Below are 23118 nucleotides of genomic sequence, written 5' to 3'. Positions count from 1 at the left end.
TTATTTCATGGTGACGTAGAGGAGCTCTGCGCTGGGAACAGACAGCTGGGTTTTAGCACTGGCTCTGGTGCTAAACGCATATGGAACCTTAGAAAGTAACAACCCTTCTGTGATTCAGTTTCCACATCTGCCAAAGGAACAGCTGGACTTTGCCTAAGCTCCAAAACTCCATGACCAGTTTTAATATGAGGCCAAAGCCCCAGAGTATCAGCTTAAAATTATTGGTGATTATAAGGAAAAAAAACAAAAGCAAAGGCACTTTGGGTTAATCTTGGTTACTATTAGCGACATGGGCAGCAGCAGGAAACAGAAAACTACCATGTTCTAGGTACTGAGCTAAGAGCTTGGCAAGCTCACGTAATTAGCTTACAACAGCCCTACGAGGAAGCAGTTATTCCTCTAGGGATAACTTACCCAAGATGGCACATCTTCCTAAATGGCAGAAATAGGATTGAAACCTAGGGAAGCTCAGGTTTCTCGGGCTTAATGCTATCGCTCTTGACGACGATCACCTCCCCCTGTAATTTGGGATTCCTAAATGTTCCAACCAATCCCATAGCTTCCTCCCACTCATGGGCATTTAAGCTACCTTCATATTTTACCAATTTTCTTTAAGAAATTGCTCACCTCAAGTCGCAGAGTAGGGAAATAAATTTGATATTATTATTTTCCATTACTTGGAATCAAAAAGATGCTTTTACTCCTTCCTTTTCTTTTCATTTTTAAAAATTTTTTCATTGACTTTTTTTGGTATTAAATGTTCAAAATTATTTTGTTAGAGTATGGTCTGAGTCCCTTCAATCCTAACATTTAAATTTCATCACCAGCTATGACCAAAAAAATACATTTAACTGTCTAAGAATTTCAACTGATTTGTGTCGATAATAGCTCCTATTGGGTTTTTGTTCTTTTTACAATCAACCTGTTTAATTAAGCCAAGGATTAAAACATCTGGAGTGTGTTACACTCACACACATACACGCACATACACATACACCCACAGAGCAATATTTGATCACAATGGCCTTACCAGGACGTACACATTATAAAGCAATTTTTCCTAGAAGGCAAGGTCTGTTTCTAAAGCTTCTGTGGTAGAAGAATCCATATTCAGAGACTTGAGACCAGATGCGTAGACTGGGATTAAAGCTGTGATTAAAACTCTTGCAGGCGCAATACTTCCTTTCATATTTCTTAAAATATGCACAGACGCTTACTTACCATCCTCTAAGAAGCAGGGGCTGTCTACAGGGGCTGTAGACAACTATTACATCCCTCCCTAGGCTTGCTTGAAACAAATCTCACCTCTTTCTTTAGCCTCTTTGTTTATTCCCAAAACATCAGTTTCTCATTTCCTAATTTTTTTTCAACAGAAGTTCCTCTTGGGCTTCCCTGGTGGCACAGTGGTTGAGAGTCCGCCTGCCGATGCAGGGGACACGGGTTCGTGCCCCAGTCCGGGAAGATCCCACATGCCGCGGAGCGGCTGGGCCCGTGAGCCATGGCCGCTGAGCCTGCGCGTCCAGAGCCTGTGCTCCGCAACGGGAGAGGCCACAGCAGTGAGAGGCCCGCGTACCGCAAAAAAAAAAAAAAAAAAAGAAGTGCCTCTTGCACGATAAAAACTCAAGGTTGTATAAAGCGAAAACTTTCGCATACGAAATTTAACGAAACTCACGGATGGGAGAAACTACTGTACATATTTTTTAAATAATTATTTTTAAAGTAAACATTTTTTTCCCAGTTTCTTATAAAGTTAAGTATACACTTACCAGATGACCCAGCTCTCCCACTCCTAAGTGTTTTCCCACTATTTCTGAATGTATACAGTGGAGTTGTTTGTAATCATCAAAAACTGGAAACAAAACTGTCCTTCAATAAGTGACTAGATTGACAAACTGTAGCACACCCATACATGCAATACTATAGGTAAAATAAGAGTTAAATAAAAATAAATAAACCAGAGCAAGTTACTGATACACAAAACCACATGGACGACTCTCAAAGGTTTTAGGCTGAGTGAATGGAGTCTGTCTCAAAAGACTACATACCCTACTGTTTCATTTATATGATATTCCAGGAAAGACAAAACTACAGGGACAGAAATCCAGGAGTGCTTCCGGGATCTGGGCATGGAAGTAGGCATTTCCTATTAAGAGGCATGGAGACATTGGGGGAGAAAATAGAATAGCTCTATATTTTGATTGTCGTGGTGGTCACATGATTACATGCATTTTCTAAACCTACAGAACTCTAGACTAAAGGGATAAATGAAATAAAAATAATAAAATAAATAAAATAAATAAAGATAAATAGATAATAATACTTTTTTTTTAAAGTAAATTGGGTCTGCCAGACCCAATGATTGGTGAAACAGATGTGTGTCTTAGAGCCGAGCAGTAAATACCTACATACTTGTCCCCAGCTAGTGATGGTTCTATTCTTTAGATCAGTATATCAACTTGATAGCTTGTCAAAGGGGCAGGGAGGGGTGTGTCCCTCTGCTGCTTTCCTTGGTAACTGATGAGCCAACCAGACATCAATTCCCCCTGTAACTGGTAACCCCCCCTTCCCCAGGGAGCAAAGACTGTTGCAATCTCCTGCCCCATTGCCCACCGCACACGGCGGGCTGTCGCTCCAGGACCTTGCTTCAGACGTGTAAGCTCCCTCTTGCGTGAGACCATTGATGTCTCTGTCCCTGACTCCAGGCTCTTTCTTTGGTCCCCAGGCTTGGCAAGTACAGGTCTTTCATGCCTGCAGGGTGCAGCCCAGCAACAAGGTCCAGCTGGATGCCTTTTTTGAGTTCCTAGGAGATGCCTTGACCATCTTCTATCTCCTGACTCTTTGTCCTAAGCTTCCATTCTCTGATGATTGGATCTTCAGCCCCACAGTGCATATTGGTGGGCAGAGAGTAATAGGCATTGCATTTTTGTTGTTGGTGGTTGTTTTTTTTGGGCTGCACCATGGAGGATGTGGGATCTTAGTTACCCAACCAGGGATTTTTGAATTGCCATTGCATAGTCCTTACATTTTCCCAGTTTGATCCGCATTTTTACCTACACCCAGGAACGTTTGTGGCAGGACTTATTAAATAACAGCCTGAGTAAAGAAGGGATCGTGCTATTTCTGCAGACTCTCAGTGTCGGCAGTGACGCTGAAAGTCTGTGGACCACGATGCTTGACCATCTCCTCTATGATAGTTCCTCCAAGGAGTGATTTAGCCTCACGTGGAGGGTGGAGAAACTCACTGCTCCCTGAGCAAGGCTGCTTAATTCTTTCACAGCCTGATGTTAAGACATCCTCCTAAAACTCACTCATTCCTCATGAACCAAAATGCTCAAATTGTACTTGCTAATCTAAAGCGTCTCTGATTTTCCCTTTTTCAGTCCTCTACCATAACTATGTGACCTTTGTCCTTGGGAAACTGAACCCTCCTGGGCCTAACTTTCCCATTCCTCCAGTTTTTCCAGAAGTCAAATATATAATTCTCTTCCTCTACAACGATTTCATAGCTTCTTATGTTCTATTAATAAATTTGGAAAGATGGGAGAAATCGTTAGGATATTTGGAAAGAATTCACCTCTAACTCATTTCAACACCTTTTTTTTTTTTTTACAACAGCAATTATAGGACAATTCTGTTATCAGTAATCCAGTTCTGACAGCCCCGGAGCCCATACACCACCAACATGCTATCATATGTAGCTGTCATATGGAGAAAAGGAACAGAAATCTTCCTTAAAAAAAAAACCTCATTCATTCTGCCTTTTCAAATTGTAAAACACATCCAAGTAATCTGGGTGTTTATATGTAGCTTTAAGGACATATGAATTTCCAAAGATCTTAAAAGGGAAATAAATAGCAATCTCCAAGGCCCATCCCCATCTCCTCCAAGAGCTGGGAGCGAGAACTGAGACTCCGAGAAATGGACAACAGCCCTGGGACTGGAATTCCATCTGGAAAACCCATTTTTCTACCTTTCCCGTATCACTGGGAATGAAAAAATACATAGAATTATAGACCAAATACTGATGCCGAAAACGCAGCCTCTGTGCACCAGTGCTGATCAAATCTCAGAGACAGAGTTTGTGGTGAAGGAGAAAAGAACAGCTTTATTGCTTTGCCAGGCAAAGGGGGACACAGCAGGTTCGTGCCCTCAACACTGTGTGTCCCAACATGGGGGAGTTTGGTGAGGGGTTTTATAGCCATGGTTCAAGGGCGGAGCTGCTGATAAGGATCAGGGTTTGTGCAGGGCCTGGGCTCCTATAATCTGGTCTCAGGGGGTCTCCTGATGAGCTTCTCTGGTTCTTGAGGTTATCAAACTGTGACCTTGTCTCTGGAACGAAGAATGCTTCATCAAGTAGTTAACATCCTCCCTTTGTTGGGGTTTTAGTTCTGCAGAAGAGCTCAAAGATATTATGTATATCCCTTGAGGCGGAACCAGGACCCTGCCCCAAGGCTGCACTAGTGTTTCTTGACTGTTCCTCCCTTGTCTCTGCATCCCCTCCAATCTCTGTTCCACCCTTTGCCTGGCAAAGCAATGAATTCTTTTCTACTTCACCCAAAGCTCTGTCTCCAAGATTGGATTCAGCACCAGGGTACAGAAGCTGAGTTTTTGGCATTATAACTACCATCTTAAAAACCTACAGTGACATATATGAATGTCATTTTGCTAATTAAAACCCTTCCATAATTCCCTATAACATATGATGATGATGCTATACAAAACTTCAATTGATGGAGCATTTGAGGCCTTTTTTAAAGGCCCTGCCACCGTTTCTGGCCTCTCTGCCACCACCTACCACACTGTCACTACTGTCCAGGGCAATGGACGAGTACTGTCTCCCTGAACTTGCTATGTTCTATCACATCTTTGCACCTCTGTTCACTCTGCCCTAGGATGCCCTTCCCTCTTGCAAATCACTATGGATCTCTGTAATCCTGCCCTCTCTCCCCTGGCCATGCTGGCTTCCAAGGCATCAGTGCAGGAATCGGACGCCCACGTTATGGAACAGGATCTCTGCCCCTTCAGGCTGGGTGTCCTCCCGTGAGAACCTCCCCTCCTGGCCCAGCACAGCCCTTTGGCCAGCTGAGCTCACCATCTCTTCCTTTCTTACTTCATTATGTGGAAGATCACTCTCCTCCCCGTATTTCTTTTCTTTTTTTTTTTCTTTCCGGTACGCGGGCCTCTCACTGTTGTGGCCTCTCCCATTGCGGGGCACAGGCTCCGGACGCGCAGGCTCCGCGGCCATGGCTCACGGGCCCAGCCGCTCCGCGGCATGTGGGATCTTCCCGGACCGGGGCACGAACCCGTGTCCCCTGCATCAGCAGGCGGACCCCCAACCACTGTGCCACCGGGGAAGCTCTCCTCCCCATATTTCAACCTATAGTTTCTACAGTCTGTGACATCTTCATATTTGCTTGGTTTCAACCACCAGGAAACAATGTTATTTTAAGTAATAGAAAAGTACGGATTAGAGGAAAAGATTTCTCAATAATTTGGACACCCTTGCAAAATTCTATTAAATAAAACTCTGATTTTGAGAAACATCTATGCACGTGGGTATCCAGTGTGCAAATTTCATGCAGAAGGAAATGAAAACAGTGCATATGAAAATTATTCAGGTTTGCAAATATAAAAGCTCTTGAAAACATGGATTTTACTGTTGTCTAAATACATAAAACCTGTTAGCTGCCTTTATCTACTCTGAACAAATAGAGTTTTCTTTACTCAATCAGGATTAATTTATTTCTTGAATCCATCATATTCTCTCAGCCTCTACTGGCAGTGAATTAATTCAGTCTCTATTTGTCTCCTGAAACACTGCAACAAACTCCTAAATGGCTTTGAGGCTTTCAGTCTCAACCCACCACACACACAAATACATATGCACATACTCTGCTTTCCATTTACCAGTGATGCCAGCTTTCTTAAACATAAGGATCACTTTTCAAGGTAAAAGGAATTTCCTTTCCCTTCCCCACCATGCTAACTTGACCAACCTTGGGGCCTCTAATGGAGAGAGCCAAGAGAGTAGCCAGGTGCATCAAGTAAGATGGCGCCTCTATTCCACTGCCAGACGCCAAGGGCAAATCTACACATGTGGAGGAATAATCCCTTTCCAAAGGCCCCAAGGGTGCCCCTCAGCAGAGTACAAGGAAGTCCCATTCTAGAAAAAAGCTGGCCCCTCTGAGACCTCCACTTGTCCATACCCTGGAGTCTAGTGGCAACCCCCAAACTCGGTGCTCCTGAAGACCTCTTTTGTAACGTTGCCCTTCATGGTCTTGGCACTGAGGGCGCCCCTTCCCCTGTGCCCTCACATGTGGTGGGTGTTTTCTCCTCCCCCTTCCTTGTACCCATAGGCGTGGAGGCAGGGGACATGTTCTCCTTATCGCCATCCCCAGGGCATTCCCCCTCTGCACCCCCAGCTTCAAAGTGTCACAACCATTCGGAGCAATCACTGTCACAACCATTGTTGCCATTATCCCTGACCACAGGGCATGCCTCTGATGCCAAAAACTCAGCCTCTGTGCACAGGTGTTGAATCAAATCTCGGAGATAGAGTTTTGGGTGAAGTAGAAAAGAATAGCATTATTGCTTTGCCAAGCACTCATGCCCTCAAAACTGTGTGTCCCAACCCGGGGGAATCTGGTGAGGAGTTTTATAGCAATGGTTCAAGGGTGGGGTTGCTGATAAGGAAGAATCAGGGTGTGTGGACTCCTTTAATCTGGCTTCAGGTGGTCTCCTGATGAGCTTCTCTGGTTCTTGAGGTTATCAAACTGTGGCCTTCTCTCTGGAATGAAGAATGCTTCATCAAGTAGTTAACATCTTCATTTGTTGGGGGTTTAGTTCTGCAGAAGAGCTCAAAGATATTGATATGTGTATCCCTTGAGGCGGAACCAGGACCCTGCCCCAAGGCTGCACTACTGTTTCTTGACTGCTTCTCCCTTGTCTCTGCATCTCTTCCCTTCCCTGATTAGCAACTGTTTGAACCTGCCCTTTGGAACTCAGGGACGGTCACGGTGGCTGAAGCCTATACCCTAAAAACAAGAAACAGGGGACACAGAAAGGCTTCCGTGCCCCAGAGCCCCACAGGCTTCTGCTCAGTTTCATCTCTTCTTTCCTTGACGGTTTCAGCACTTGTTTCCCTACCACTGTTCCCTACACTATTTTTGACACACCTTGTGATGATTTTAAGATACCCACAGCCAATATTTCCACTTCCCTGGAGGTTCTTCTCTTTGGCCTCCTCTTCTCCAGTAATCCTGTTTTCCACCCTTCCTCAGCCACTCCTTCCCACAGTCATAGGCTAGACCTTGTCATTTGCAATAACTGTAATGTCACCATAAACTCAGTTTCAAGTATCCTGTCCTCCAAACACCGTCTTCCTTATTTGCTGGTCAATCTTATTACACCAGCTCAATCTTTCATCCCACGAGTGCCTAGAATCTGGTGATCTTTTCACCTTTTCAGTCCTTTACCCTGTTCATGGTTTTCTGTCTTTACTCAGCTTAATCATTATAACCTTCTTGTCTGCATCCTCAACTACCCAGCCCTTTCTAGCTTCTTTATCCCCTTGACTCAATGAAGCCCTCCTTAAATTTAAATCTTTGCCTACATGTGCGTCTGTCCTCATGTAGCTGAACTGGACAGGAGAAGAAATGAAATGTGCCATTATGACTGTTCTCAATTTAAACCCAGGATCATTTCAATATCGAGAGGGCCCTTCATACTGCCCAGTAAACAAAGGGCCTTTCCCAAATCCAGTCCCTTACTCTCCCTCTCTCCTAGACAAGTGTTTTATTTTTTCTCCTTCTTGAAACTTCCAATACCTCTTCCCCAACCTACCTCTGAGCCAGTGGCCTTGTTTCACACTTCACTGAGAAAATGGAAGCAACAAGGGACAAGTACCATACATCGTCATAATCTCATTTGAGCCTACATCTTGTACCACCCCTGCCTTCTAGGAATGAACTGTATCTCATCTAAGGACAATCCCTCTTCTTGATCCCTGCCCTGAAGTCTGCACGCAGACATCACTCCTTCACCACCACTTTCTCTTCCACATCATCAAATTTCCCTCCCTACTCTATATCAGTCCACTTAATTTTCACATGCGTTATTATTTCTTCTGTCTTCAAAAACAAAACAAAACAAACAAAAAGCAAACTAACACAATTCTCCCCTTCCCTTTACAGCAAAGCTCCTTGAGATGGTTGTCTATAATGGCCGTCTCCAAAATCCCTGTTCCTATTCTCTATTAATCCCACTCCAACCAAGCCTTTGCTCACACCATGCCATGGAAACTTCTCCTACTAAGACCATTAAAGATAATGTCTAGTCCTCGTATCACTTGACCTATGGAACACTCCTCTTAGGATTTTAGGTATTGGTTTTCTTCCCACAGCACTGACCTTTCCTTCTTATTCTCCTTTGTTGGTTCTGCCTCATCTCCATGGCCTCTAAATGTTGAAAACCCTCAGAGTCTGGTCCTTATAACTTACTGAATTTCCATTTATATGGTATTTACTGGCAACTTCTTTCAGTCTCATGTTTTAAACATCATCTGTATGTTGACAACTTCACATTTACATGTCTAGCTCAGACCTGACTTTGCACTCAGTATATCCAGCTGCCTTCTCCATGTTTCCACTGAATATCTCACAGACATCTCAAGCCTTACGTGTCCAAAACCAAACCCCCGCTATTTTCCCTTCAAATCTGCTCCTGTCAACACTGTCTCCATCCCAGGAAACAGAAGCTTCATCCTTCTGTTACTCAAGCCCCCAAACTTTCAATCACCCTCAATATCCCACACCCAGCCCTCAGCAAATCCTGTCAACTCGAGCTTTAAATACACATTTCCCACCACCTCTGCTGTTACCATCCTTGCCCATCGACTGAAATATTTTGATAGCTTCCTAATGGATTTTCTTGCTTCCATCCTTGTCCATGTTCAAGTTATTCCCAACACAGCAGCCAGAATGATACTATTTAAACATACAGCCCCTCCTCAGAAGCTGTCAATACCTTCCCATCTCAGAGTGAAATCAAGGGTCTTATAATATCCTAAAGTCCCCTATAATCACATGATTATCTCCCTATGTGATTCCCACCATGACCACCCTCACCACTGGAAGTCCAACCCCTACAACTCTCTACCCCTCTCATACCACTCCAGCCACGCTGGCCTCCATGTTATGCCTCTTACATGTCAGGGGAAGTTCTCCCTCAGGCCTCTTACACTCGCTGTTCCCTGTGCCTGGGATGATTTTTGCCCATATATCTGCCTGGCTTGATTTCTCAGCTTCATAAATACATTACTCAAAGTTCACCTTTTCATTGAAATCTTCCCTGATCCCCCAACATGTCCCTTCACTCTTCCTTCCTTTATGTTTTTACTTAAAAATTTATTCCTAAAAAAGAATGAAATAATGCCATGTGCAGCAATATGGATGTTCCTAAAAAAGAATGAAATAATGCCACGTGCAGCAACATGGATAGACCTAGAGATTATCATATTCAGTGAAGTAAGTCAGACAGAGGAAGACAAATACCGTACGATATCACTTATATGTGGAATCTAAAATACAACACAAATGAACATACCTATGAAACAAAAACAGACTCACAGACACAGAGAACAGACTTGTGCTTGCCAAGGGGGAGGGCGTGGGGGAGGGAAAGATTGGGAGTTTGGGGTTAGCTGATGCAAACTATTATATATAGAAAGGATAAACAACAAGGTCATACTGTAGAGCACAGGGAACTATATTTAACATCCTGTGATAAACCATAATGGAAAGGAATATGAAAAAGAATATATATATGTATAACTGAATCACTTTGCTGTACAGCAGAAATTATCACAACATTGTAAGTCAACTATACTTCAACATTAAAAAAAATATTCCTATATAGCATAGGAAACATTTTCCTTATTTAACTTACTATATCTTTATATCCCCACTAGAATGTAAGTTCCACCAGCATAGGGAATTTTATTTCTTTTTGTTCATTGTTCTGCCTCCAGTGCCTAGAAAAGTTTCCAGTGCATAGCAAATCCTTATTAAATATTGAACGAATAAATGTTTTACCTGAAGCTATTATTTGATTGAGGCAATACATGGCAAAAAAGTTCACATAAATGCAATTATGCCGTTAAATGGATTTTGCCTGTTTTTAACCATAAAATCACTCGGGACCTTCAAAGGAGGGTAGAATGGATATGTACAAGAGAATATTTGGAGCCCCTCTGGAATTTTCAGACTCACAGATGATATGTGGAGCCTTGTGAGATTGTCAAATCCCTTGTGATAACTTCCAGGGTCTCTCTGCAGTCCTGATGCAGAGATTAGAACCAATGCTCCATTATTCTGCCAACGTAATCGTTCCAAACTATAATGCTCCATTACAACACACCTCTGGTTAAAGTCCTTTAAGGTTGCTTATACCCACAACAGTGCTTCACAAATTTTCACCTGCCTTAGAAGCACCTGGAGGACTCCTTAAGTCACAGATGGTTGAGTCTCACGCTAGAGTTGCAAATTCAGTACATCTCAGGTAGAGAAGAAAATCTGCATTTCCAACAACTTCTCAGGAGATTCAGTTACTCTTGGTGCTAGAACCACATCTTTAGTATCACTGGGCTGAAAAGTGAACATGTCTGTTCACCCTATGACGTCCCCCACAGATGAACCCACGTGATATCCTCCAGAACAAGGCAGTCTGGGGCCAGTCCACAGGGAGGTTTCCTGGAATGCTCGTCCAAGTTTGCTCCTGAGCAATTCTTCCGGGGCTCCTCTGCAATTGGACCCCCTAGGGTTAATATGAATACAATTCCTGTTTGGTCTCCTGAGAAATCTTTCCAGGGAAATTCCTGCCAGCCAAGTCAGAGGACTGAGTCCTGGGAACCACTGGTGTCCGCATCCATCAACCAGCTTGTGGCCACCAGCCAACAAGGTAGAATCTCAATGAAAACCAGTATTTATCTAAGCGTTTACCAAGTGCCTGGATATTTGCTAAGAACGTTCTACGTACCGTATGTTCCCTACATATGAACCTTCAAGTTGTGAACTTTCAAAGATGCGAATGTGGAGCTTACTAATGAAGACCTGATGGAATTGGAGGCCCACAGAAAGGACAAAAAGAGATAAGAAGAAGTAACTGAAGAACGAAGAGATTCACAACGCAGGAAAAGGCCAAGGGGTTTTCTTTATTTGAGGCAGCGCTGTTAGTTTTTGAGGCACAGGACCTGAACGTAGAAGGGTACATGAAGGTTGCAGCAGCCATTCAGAATGCAACCCACTGCTACCATGTAACCTATGATGAGGGAAAAAAAAGAGCTACTACCCAGACATCACTGGATCGTTTTTTCAAGAGGGTGGATAGAATTGAATCCAGCAAGGAACCAGAACCTACGCCATCAGCGTCAGGCGTGAGTGACACTGCAGCTGGCCCTCCATCCCCTATTGCTGACGATCCTTCAGCTCTGCCATCTCCCACCTTCCCTCCCTCCTCCAGTCAGTAACTCTTCTGGCCTGTTCCCTCGATGCCAGCCTCTGTATGCCAGCTATTGTACTGCATGACTGTACTTTTCAAGGAACCGTTCTGTAAGATTGAAAATGTTTTCTTGATTTTTTGTGTTTGTTCTCTATATATTGTCTGTGTGAAAAGTATTATAAACCTATTACAGTACAGTACTATATAGCCGATTATGTTAGTTGGGTACCTAGGCTCACTTTGCTGGACTTACTAACAAATTGGACTTAATGTGCTTTCAGAAGAGAACTTGTTTGTAGGTAGGGGATTTACAGTAATGCCTTATTAGATCCTCTCAAAAACTCTATGAGGCAGGTACCATTATTATCTCCATTTTACATATGACAAACCTCATCAAGATTAAGTATCACGCTCACAGCTTAGCATTTTAGTGGCAAAGTCTGGTTATGAACCCACATATCCTGATTCCAGAGGCCAGAATTATAACCAGGATACTACAATATCTTCTCCTAAATATGACATCAGAAAAGAGAAAACTAAAACAGTTAAATAATTTCCTTCCCAACGTGACTGGAAAATGTTCAGACAGAACTGGAACATATAATTGAATCAATTTTAAAACAATTAGCATTGTGGACTTAGGTTGTCTCCAGATCTCTCAATTTTTATTTTTCCTTCACTTTAACGTCAATTTTGGCAGAAAGTTAAAAAATACTTTTAAAGTATTAAAATTCTAGGTTGTAGGCTTTTCCCTTTCATCCCTTTAAATATGTCCGGCCACTTACCTCAACATAAAAAAGGCCGTATATGACAAACCCACAGCCAACATCGTCCTCAATGGTGAAAAACTGAAACCATTTCCACTAAGATCAGGAACAAGACAAGGTTGTCCACTCTCACCACTCTTATTTAACATAGTTTTGGAAGTTTTAGCCACAGCAATCAGAGAAGAAAAAGAAATAAAAGGAATCCAAATTAGAAAAGAAGAAGTAAAGCTGTCACTGTTTGCAGATGACATGGTACTATACATAGAGAATCCTAAAGATGCTACCAGAAAACTACTAGAGCTAATCAATGAATTTGGTAAAGTAGCAGGATACAAAATTAATCCACAGAAATCTCTTGCATTCCTATACACTAATGATGAAAAATCTGAAAGTGAAATTAAGAAAACACTCCCATTTACCACTGCAAAAAAAGAATAAAATACCTAGGAATAAACCTACCTAAGGAGACAAAAGACCTGTATGCAGAAAGTTATACGACACTGATGAAAGAAATTAAAGATGATACAAACAGATGGAGAGACATACCATGTTCTTGGATTGGAAGACTCAGTATTGTGAAAATGACTCTACTACCCAAAGCAATCTACAGATTCAACGCAATCTCTATCGAACTACCAATGGCATTTTTCACAGAACTAGAACAAAAAATTTCACAATTTGTATGGAAACACAAAAGACCCCGAAGAGCCAAAGCAATTTGAGAAAGAAAAACGGAGCTGGAGGAATCAGGCTCCCAGACTTCAGACTATACTACAAAGCTACAGTAATCAAGACAGTATTGTACTGGCACAAAACAGAAATATAGACCTTTGGAACAGGATAGAAAGCCCAGAGATAAACCCACACACATATGGTTACCTTATCTTTGATAAAGGAGGCAAGAATATACAGTGGAGAAAAGACAGCCTCTTCAATAAGTGGTGCTGGGAAAACTGGACAGCTACATGTAAAAGAATGAAATTTGAACACTCCCTAATGCCATACACAAAAATAAACTCAAAGTGGATTAAAGACCTAAATGTAAGGCCAGACAGTATCAAACTCTTATAGGAAAACATGGGCAGAACACTCTATGACATAAATCACAGCAAGATCCTTTTTAACCCACCTCCTAGAGAAATGGAAATAAAAACAAAAATAAACAAATGGGACCTAATGAAACTTCAAAGCTTTTGCACAGCAAAGCAAACCATAAACAAGATGAAAAGACAACCCTCAGAATGGAAGAAAATATTTGCCAACAAAGCAACTGACAAAGGATTAATCTCCAAAATATATAAACAGCTCATGCAGCTCAATATCAAAAAAACAAACAACCCAATCGAAAAATGGGCAGAAGACCTAAATAGACATTTCTCCAAAGAAGATATATACAGATTGCCAACAAACACATGAAAGAATGCTCAACATCACTAATCATTAGAGAAATGCAAATCAAAACTACAATGCAGTATCATCTCACACCGGTAAGAATGGCCATCATCAAAAAATCTACAAACAATAAAAGCTGGGTAGGGTGTGGAGAAAAGGGAACCCTCATACACTGTTGGTGGGAATGTAAATTGATACAGCCACTATGCAGAACAGTATGGAGGTTCCTTAAAAAACTAAAAAAAGAACTATGATACGACCCAGCAATCCCACTACTGGGCATATACCCTAAGAAAACCATAATTCAAAAAAAAGTCATGTACCACAATGTCCATTGCAGCTCTATTTACAATAGCCAGGACCTGGAAGCAACCTAAGTGTCCATCGACAGATGAATGGATAAAGAAGATGTGGCACATATATACAATGGAATATTACTCAGCCATAAAATGGAACGAAATTGAGTTATTTGTAGTGAGGTTGATGGCCCTAGAGTCTGTTACACAGAGTGAAGTAAGTCAGAAAGAGAAAAACAAATACTGTATGCTAACACATATATATGGAATCTAAAAAAGAAAAAAAAAAAGGTCATGAAGAACCTAGGGGCAAGACGGGAATAAAGACACAGACCTACTAGAGAATGGACTTGAGGATATGGGGAGGGGGAAGGTTAAGCTGGGACAAAGTGAGAGAGTGGCATGGACATATATATACTACCAAATGTAAAATAGACAGCTAGTGGCAAGCAGCCGCATAGCACGGGGAGATCAGCTCGGTGGTTTGTGACCACCTAGAGGGTTGGGATAGGGAGGGTGGGAGGGAGGGAGACACAAGAGGGAAGAGATATGGGGACATATGTATATGTATAACTGATTCACTTTGTTATAAAGCAGACACTAACATACCATTGTAAAGCAATTATACTCCAATAAAAACGTTAAATAAATAAATAAACAAATAAATAAAGTATTAAAATTCTAGCCCAGGAAATGAAGGAAAAAACATTACTCCAAAGCCTCTAAAATTTTAAATGGCTGTAAGTTGGTCTAGTAGAGTTGCCTACGATATGCCAATTTTCCTTGTAGTAGCTATAACCTTGTATTTGGGGTCATGATTTTTATTGCATTTGTATTAGAAATGCTGATAAAGCCCAGGCAGAGGTATATTTCAACCTCACGACTCAAAGTGTAATCTGTGAACCAGCTGTATGGACCAAACCTCGGGGATCACTATAAATGCAGACTCTCAGATTCCACCCCAGACCTGCTGAGTCAGAATCCGCATTTTAACAAGATCCTGGGAGACTCTTATGTTCTTGATGCTAAATTTTAATTCCAGACATATCAATAAAGAAGCGTCCCGTAGTAAAAGTGCCCTGGTCCAGACATCAAGAGAACCATCTCTCCTAACTGGCTAGATGACCCTGAATGATTTCACTGCTCTCGGCCTGCACTTCTTCATTGGAAAAATAAGGAGAAAGAAACATGGACCTAGAATAGGGGTTTTCAAACTTAGCTGCACACCGGGATCATCTGGGGATCTTGACGAAAAAGACTGAAGTCTAGTTCTTACCTCTAGAGAATCTAATTTAATTTAAATTGGCCAGGGGTGTGGCTTGAGTATTGGGATTTTAAAAACTGCCCCCAAGGATTCATATGTGCAGCTAAGGTTGAGAACCGCTGGCCTAGAATGGAGGTTCAAAGCATCTTCCCTAAACCAGCAGCATCAGAATCACCTGGGCACAAGTGAGCAATGCCTATTCTTGGATCCTACCTCAGATGTGCTGAATGTGCACAGGGGGCGGGGCCCAGTGGTCTGCAGTTCACAAGACCTCTGAGTCTGCAGAGCTTCTGGGCTCCGCTATATACCCCAGTTCCAGAACTGACCTGGAGAAATCATCACGGTCCCTTTCCTTCAGCATAGCTGGAATTTTAGCGCTTTCTGATGGGATATGTCAACTGTATGTTTGCTCCGTGAGTCCCATGACATCTCATTTGAAGACCTTCTATTTTGGGGTGGGGGAGAGGAAAGAAGTCGAGATCTTCAGGAAGGTTTCCAAGTGGTGACAAAAGATCCCTGATAGCAATCAGACAGTTACGTGTACCTTTTTCCTGTAAGAAGACCTTCACAATTGAGGTGGCATGAATAGCATGTACCCATCTGCTGAAGGGCACGCTTTGCTTAGAATTCCTTTTTTTGTTTTTCAACACAGCTCTCATGTTCAAGAGAAAGCTGTAATAGAATCTTTTCTAATGAGCAGAGTTGAAGAGTAAATAAAACCCTATGGTCTTTATTCCTGGAAAGGGGCATATCTACCTTCCCTTCTTCTTCGCTTGAATGGTTGCCTAGAAGCTCCTTACAAGTCTCAGCCATGGCACACTCTGCCTGTTCCAAGACCAGCCCAATCAAAGAATTTAAGGTTCCCATCATCAACCAGAGAGTTGAAGCCAGTTGGGTGAGATTTGAACATAGTTGGACATTCCATTGCATAGGAAGAAATCCTTTAGACAGACTCTGTCTCTCAGTGGTATGAAGCATCCTTCCCATGGTTATAAAAAGAAATCACCCGGAGAAGAGAGTACCAAACATTGGCATAGCCCAAAAAAGACTTCACAAAAACAGGAAAATCTCCCATCTTTAAATATAAAGAAATAATTTTCTTGGGCCTTGAGTTTCTTTGAGGTTTTATAACCAAAACAAGGACAAGAAAATCCTATTTTGGAGAATACCTAATTTATTTGAAAATATTTTTGATCCTTAAATCCCTTAGCAATTATAGTAATATTAATTCAGACCATTTTAAATTATGCAAGCGAACTGTTACACTTTATGGAAGAGATGCGTTTCTAGGTACACAAAGTCTCTCAACTGTATTTTATAAAGATCAGCGTGGAATCTGGAGGCCAGCTTGGCATTTTATGTCTGAACTGTAAAAGTGTCCCATCTGCTAGAGATATTTGCAAACAAATAGTAGGGCAGCAGGGGTGGTATCTGGTCCCCAAAGGGGAGAAGCAATGTAAGTCAATGGCAGCCCCCAGCAAAGGTAATGTTTCTAGCAGACCCTGTGGTCCAGCAAAGCAACTCTGGATGCAAACTCTTCCTTAGACACCACAGTGTGTATACAATTAGACATTTTTGTGATATCTTCTGATATCCTCTTTCTCCCTCTCCCCTTTACCCTTGAAAATCAATGCTTTCAGCTACCTGATACTTAGGCCCTCTCTGTTCATCTTGCCTTTTCTGTTTCTTCCCAACAGGAAATGCAATGGCAAACAGGGCTACCTGACAGACCAGAGCCTGGATTCTGAAGCCCCTGGGCCCCTCCTGCTGGAGGAATTTAGGATTCTGTCTTGTTCTCAGCTAACCCAGAGAGAGGCCTGGGGCCACTGTGGCCTCTGAGATGCAGCTTTGATTTTCCACCCTCTCCTGGGGCCCAGCGGAATTCCAGGTCTCACACTTCAAACTCCCTCTGCCTCATGTTCCCTGATGTGACCTAGATTCTCTGGCCAACCTCCATATCAAGGAGACTAGATCATTTTCTCCAGGTTTCAAACCAATTTGGAAGCCTGCTGGCACTCAACAAAGGTCTTAAAGCCTGTAAGTAACCCTAACTGCTTCCAAATCTACAGTGTTGCTGTCCTCGTTCATCAGGTTTTTCCATCTTCCTCTTGGCCATCCACACACTTTTGTGAACCTGCTGTCCTTTCGGACAGTGGTCCCCTGACCTGGCTGTCCTGGGTTAGTTTCCCAGGCCCATGCAGTCCTGGCTCACCCTTCTGCCCACCCAGCTATGTGTCGCCTTCTGGTCCTGATGCCTCACATGAGCCTGCCCGGGTCAGAACCCAGGTGGCTTCCCCAATACTATGTAAGGTGAAAGAAAGACAAACCCAGGTGCCCTCCCAACCACTATGCTGGCATTTTCTTTCTCAGGCTCAGTTTACAGACAAAAAAAAAAAAAAAAAAATCCAAGGTTTTATCAGGTCACAGAACCTCAAGGCCTGTGTGACACCATCCCCCAGGACATGTATCCTCTTAAAAAAAACACATTCAATTTAAACACTATTTTACTCACCTTTTTAAAACAGAAGTTTAGACTACCTGAATGTGGAATCATAAAACAAGTAAGAAAAACCCTACAGCTTTCTAAGGACCTACTCTAGGTCTGTTGCTTTATCCAGGTTTGTCCCTTTAATTCTCAACAGTAAGTTATAAATTTCTACCACTTCACAGGTGAGGAAACGCAGCCCCAGTGTGCTCAGGGGTCCTGCCCAACTGACTCAGCTAGCTGGTAGTAGAGGAGAGCTCTGACTCATTCAGACGTTGGCCTGGATATGACCTTCACCACGAGCCTCCCACACCCCCTGGAACAGCACGCTAGCCCACCCCTCTCCTCCCATGCTTTGCCAAATCCCTCTTAACTGCACTTCCTACCCATAGTGTTTACTATATTTTACCTTGTTATACACTTTATTTATTTTGTTGTTTATTTAATGTCTGTCTCTTCCCAAGAAAATGGACATGCTTCAAGGGCAAGGATTTTGCTTCGTTCACTGATTTACCCACAGTGTCTAGAACAGTGCCTGGGACATGGCAGCCCTCCAGCATATAGGTGAGGGACCTTCTAATAAAGCGGTGATGCCTCCACTGCCTACGCCCGTCACTAGCCCTCTGCACCCTCCCTGTTCTGTGTGTAGACATGGAAATTCCACCCCCCCCCCAACGCAGGGTCACCTTCCTGGTCATAATTCACTTTCTGGTCTCACTGACACCAAAAATCCAAGTAATAAGTATTCAAGTATGCCTTCCACTTAGAGGTACAAAGATTTGGAAACAATGAGACTTTAAAAGCAATAAAACCCTAAACATGAATTTCTCATTAAGGCTTAATTTTTTTCTTTTATTTAAAAAACAATTTTTAGTTTATATTGGAGTATAGCTGAGTTACAATGTTGTGTCAGTTTCAGGTGTACAGCAAAGTGATTCAGTTATACAGATACATGTATCTAACCTTTTTCAAATTCTTTTCCTGTATAGATTATTACAGAGTACTGAGTAGAGTTCCCTGTGCTCTACAGTTCCCTGTCCTTGCTGTTTATCTATTTCATATATAGTAGTGTGTGTATGTTATTCCCCAAATCCTGATTTATTCCTCCCCTGACCTTTCCCCTTTGATAACCTTTAAGTCTGTATAATTATTTAAATAATGGTTTCCTAGTCATTGGCTAACAGGCCTTCATTGAAGCTATTTTAAGATGAAGAAGAGGCAACACTTACTTTATAACCCTCAGTGAAAACGGATTATCTTCCCAGTGCACCATCTTTGAAGATAAAACTGTCATTTCCACCAGCGGTGGAAGGCGCTTTGATTTAGGGCGCCCGAGATCTTGTCACTTCTGAGAACTCCAGTGGGATGGAGGCTTCTATCTCCCCATGAGTCTTTTAGAGATAAGGTCTTGGGCTCTCCCAGTGGCCTTCCCAGGCTGGGTTCTGTAATCTCTCAGAACTTGGTCCTGAATCGGGCTGTCAATTGACTGGGTGGGAAATCTGGCATCCAGTGAAAGCCAAGGGGGTTTTGAAAGGACAGAAACAGTTCAGAAAGCCAGGGCTATAAAGGGGAAATGTCTTCATGAGCTTGAGAGATGACGGGCGCCCATGACCCCTGCAAGGACCCAGACCTTCTGTACCAGGGAATGGGGCTGAGGACAACAAATAGAGCCCAAGATCTCCTTGTAGCAAAAGGGGATTGGTTACATATCCAGTTTGGAGTAAATCACCAGGTGTTGTTTCATTAGATTCTCCCCAGAGCTACTGAGATGCAGGCACAGGCTTTCCATGGCTCCCCTTTCACAAGGCAGGAGCTCCAAGCACTCACTTGTCCCTTCTTCATTCACTCAGTCATCAGTTACTGGGTGTATCACTTCTGCCGCTATCATGGAGTATCAAGAAGATTGCATTATGCACAGTACACACGTTATCTCATTAAAGAACCACCCTGTGAGGAAGCTGAGACGCATACATGGAGCTTCGGCCGGAGTCACTCCGCTAACAGACACAAGGGGCAACCTGACCACAGAACATGGGATTAAATCACTTCCCCGCACTACGCCAGAGACGCCTCTACCTACAGAGGCCTTAAAACAGAGGATTCCAGCCACACACACAGTCCTGTCATGAGAAAGGGATGCCCCCCAGGGGCACATCATGCATGACAGTGGTCCCCAGCTCTGACTGAGCATAGCACCGGCCGGGGAGTTTTCACATGAAATTCACAATCATTTTAAATTAATACAGGTCCTATCTTTATCAGTGCAGAGGAATACAAGCAAGAGAACCCAAAAAAAGCAGCTCACAGGACAATGAAAGACAACCCTTGAGGAGAAAAGCAAAGCAGGGCTTCCCTGGTGGCACAGTGGTTAAGAATCGGCCTGCCAATGCAGGGGACACGGGTTCAAGCCCTGGTCCGGGAAGATACCACATGCCGCGGAGCAACTAAGCCTGTGTGCCACAACTACTGAGCCCACGTGCCACAACTACTGAAGCCCGCGTGCCTAGAGCCCGTGCTCTGCAACAAGAGAAGCCACCGCAATGAGAAGCCCGCGCACCACAACGAAGAGTAGCCCCTGCTCGCCGCAACTAGAGAAAGCCCGTGCACAGCAACAAAGACCCAACACAGCCAAATAAATAAATAAATTTATTTTTACAAAAAGCAAATCAAACCAGTCACCCCATGTACAGCTGTGGGGCACCTCTGATTGCTGGGCACAGAACAGTGCACAAGACAGACATCTATCCCTGGCCTAGTGGATCTTTTTTTTTTTTAATTGTAATTTTTTTTTAATTTTTCAATTTTATTTTATTTATTTTTTTATACAGCAGGTTCTTATTAGTTATCCATTATATATATATATATATATATATATATATATATATATATATATTAGTGTATATGTGTCAATCCCAAACTCCCAATTCATCACACCACCACCACCACCCGCCACTTTCCCCCCTTGGTGTCCATACGTTTGTTCTCTACATTGTCTCTATTTCTGCTCTGCAAACCGGTTCATCTGCACCTAGTGGAACATTTTATCTGCACAAAGTGACTTAAAAACCCCAAGACCCTCCCAAAGATAACAACTGCTAATGATATCTTATGTTTATTTTTGGAAATGAATGTGGTTACATCAGGATAGCTATCAAAGAACCCTCATATTCTCACTCCCAAAGGGATTTCTTTGGGGATTTCTCTTTACCCTTCTGAGCCTTGCTTTCACTGCTGTGACATTTGAGATTTTTTTTTCCACATCACAACATAAAGATATACTTATTTTTTCACAGCTGTACTCCCTTCCAACATTTTGAATGTACCATAATTTAATCTAATGGATCCCCTACTGATGTTCACTTTTTTTGTTTGTTTCGGTACGCGGGCCTCTCACTGTTGTGGCCTCTCCCGTTGCGGAGCACAGGCTCCGGACGCGCAGGCTCAGCGGCCATGGCTCACGTGCCCAGCCGCTCTGCGGCATGTGGGATCTTCCCGGACCGGGGCACGAACCCGTACCTCTTGCATCGGCAGGCGGACTCTCAACCACTGCACCACCAGGGAAGCCCTGATGTTCACTTTTATTGTTTCCAGTTTGAGCTTTAAAAACCAACACTGCATTTAACATCCTTATTTATATGTGTGAGTGACCTTATACAGTGTATTCCTAGTAACAAGCTTGTTAGGGCTAAGAGTACCTGCTATAAAAAAACAAGCATATATAAGTATCATCAAAGCACCTTGTACAGAGTTCACAAAAAATGTATTTCCTTGCACACAATTGTGTGTAAGAGTGGCTTTTGCCATACTCAACTTTTAAAAATTTACTAATCTCCTAAGTGAATGACTATATATCCTATTATTTTTACTTATATGTTAATTATGAGTGAAAATAAGTGTAGTTTTACATTTTTACTGGCAATATATTTTTCTTTATTTGTACTGTGTCTGTTCATATTCTTCATTTTTCTTTCAAGTTGTTTGTCTTTTCTTATTGATTCTTATAAGCTCTTTGTTAATTAAAGAAATTGGCCATTTATCTGCCAATGGTGTTTAAATATTGTTTTCCAAATGTGTCATTTGTTTTTTTACTTAGTTTTTGAATTGTTTTTCCCAAACACAAGTTATTAATTTTATGTAGTTAGATTTATCATTTCTCTCCTGTATAGTTTGGGTTTGTGTCCTGACTACAGAGGCCCTTTCCATTACAGGAGTATAAATATATTCACCTGGGCTTCCTTCCATAAATTTATGGCTTAAGTTTTTATGTTTGAACCTTTGTTCAATCTGTAATTTATTTTGGTATCAAGAGTGGAATAGGAATTTATTTTATTTATTTGTCTAAATGTTTACCCAGTGGTACCCAACCCATGGATTTAATAATTCCTGCTTTCAACAATGAATTGAAATGTTACTTTTATCGTAACTTACACCCCCATATACGTAAGTACTGAGGTTTACTTCTAGATGTTCTCATCTGTATTTTATTACCTATTATTCAGGACCAAATTATTTAATTATTATGGTTTTTCGATACAATTTAGGATAAGTATCTCCTGTCAGATCGCTCCTTTTTCATAATTTCCTGGGGTGTTTGCTGATGTTTCTTCTTTCAGATAAATTATTGTATCATTTTGTCTAGTTCACAATTAACTCCTATTAGTATCTTTTGCGCTATTGCATCACATTTTTGGGTTTATCTACGAAGAGCCAACAATCTTATGATATTAAATTGTTGAGGGGGGGAGTTGAAAATACTGATTCCTGGGTTCTTTCCTTGGATTGTCTGACTCAGTAAATCTAGAGTGGGAAATAGGAAACTTAGGAAATAGGAGACCTTTAAAACTCTCCAAGTGTTTGTTCAGACAACTTTGGGAAATACTATCCATGGAAATTCAGAGAAAGGGTGTTTATTCCTCTTATGAAGAATTAGGTGGTCTTCAAGAAAAGATGGGACATTGAGAGTAGACCTTCTGGAAGAATTAGTAAGATTATGTTTTCACATAAAATGTTTAAAGGACAGAAAAAATAAGAGTGAAAAAACAATGGATGGTTAAATTTTCAGAGACACAGAAGCAAAAAAAAAAACTACATGTCAGGTAAGAAGGAAAACTTGAGGCCAAGTCTCAGAAGGGTTAGGAAACTAGGCACGGTTCTGCAAGAGCCAGAACTTGGGATGAGAGAAGAGGAGTTTTGTAAACATGAAAGTGCAAGGTAAATTGGGGCCAGAACCTGGATCATGCTGACCACCTGAATAAGAAGTTTGGAAGGTCTGCATGAGGAAATAAGAATTGCTACGGGCATCTGAATATGTGTGTGCACGTGTGTGTGCGTGTGTGCACGTATGTGTCCATGTGTTTGTGTGTGTGGGGGGGCTATCGGGTCTGCAGCTAAGTCCTGGCCTAGCACAGTGTTGGCTAA

The 23118-nt window shown here is 42.2% G+C and overlaps 1 protein-coding gene across 2 annotated transcripts in view; it reads right to left on the bottom strand.

Annotated features, from left to right (window-relative positions):
• The window catches only part of ZNF385D (zinc finger protein 385D), a 327336-nt gene that overhangs the window by 287687 nt on the left and 16531 nt on the right, over positions 1-23118 (bottom strand). The gene's annotated exons all lie outside the window — the stretch shown is intronic.

Source organism: Phocoena sinus, chromosome 4 (assembly GCF_008692025.1).
Source record: "Phocoena sinus isolate mPhoSin1 chromosome 4, mPhoSin1.pri, whole genome shotgun sequence".
Taxonomy (NCBI): domain Eukaryota; kingdom Metazoa; phylum Chordata; class Mammalia; order Artiodactyla; family Phocoenidae; genus Phocoena; species Phocoena sinus.
The sequence above is the reverse complement of the archived record's forward strand: the minus strand, read 5'-3'. Positions and strand labels throughout refer to the sequence as shown.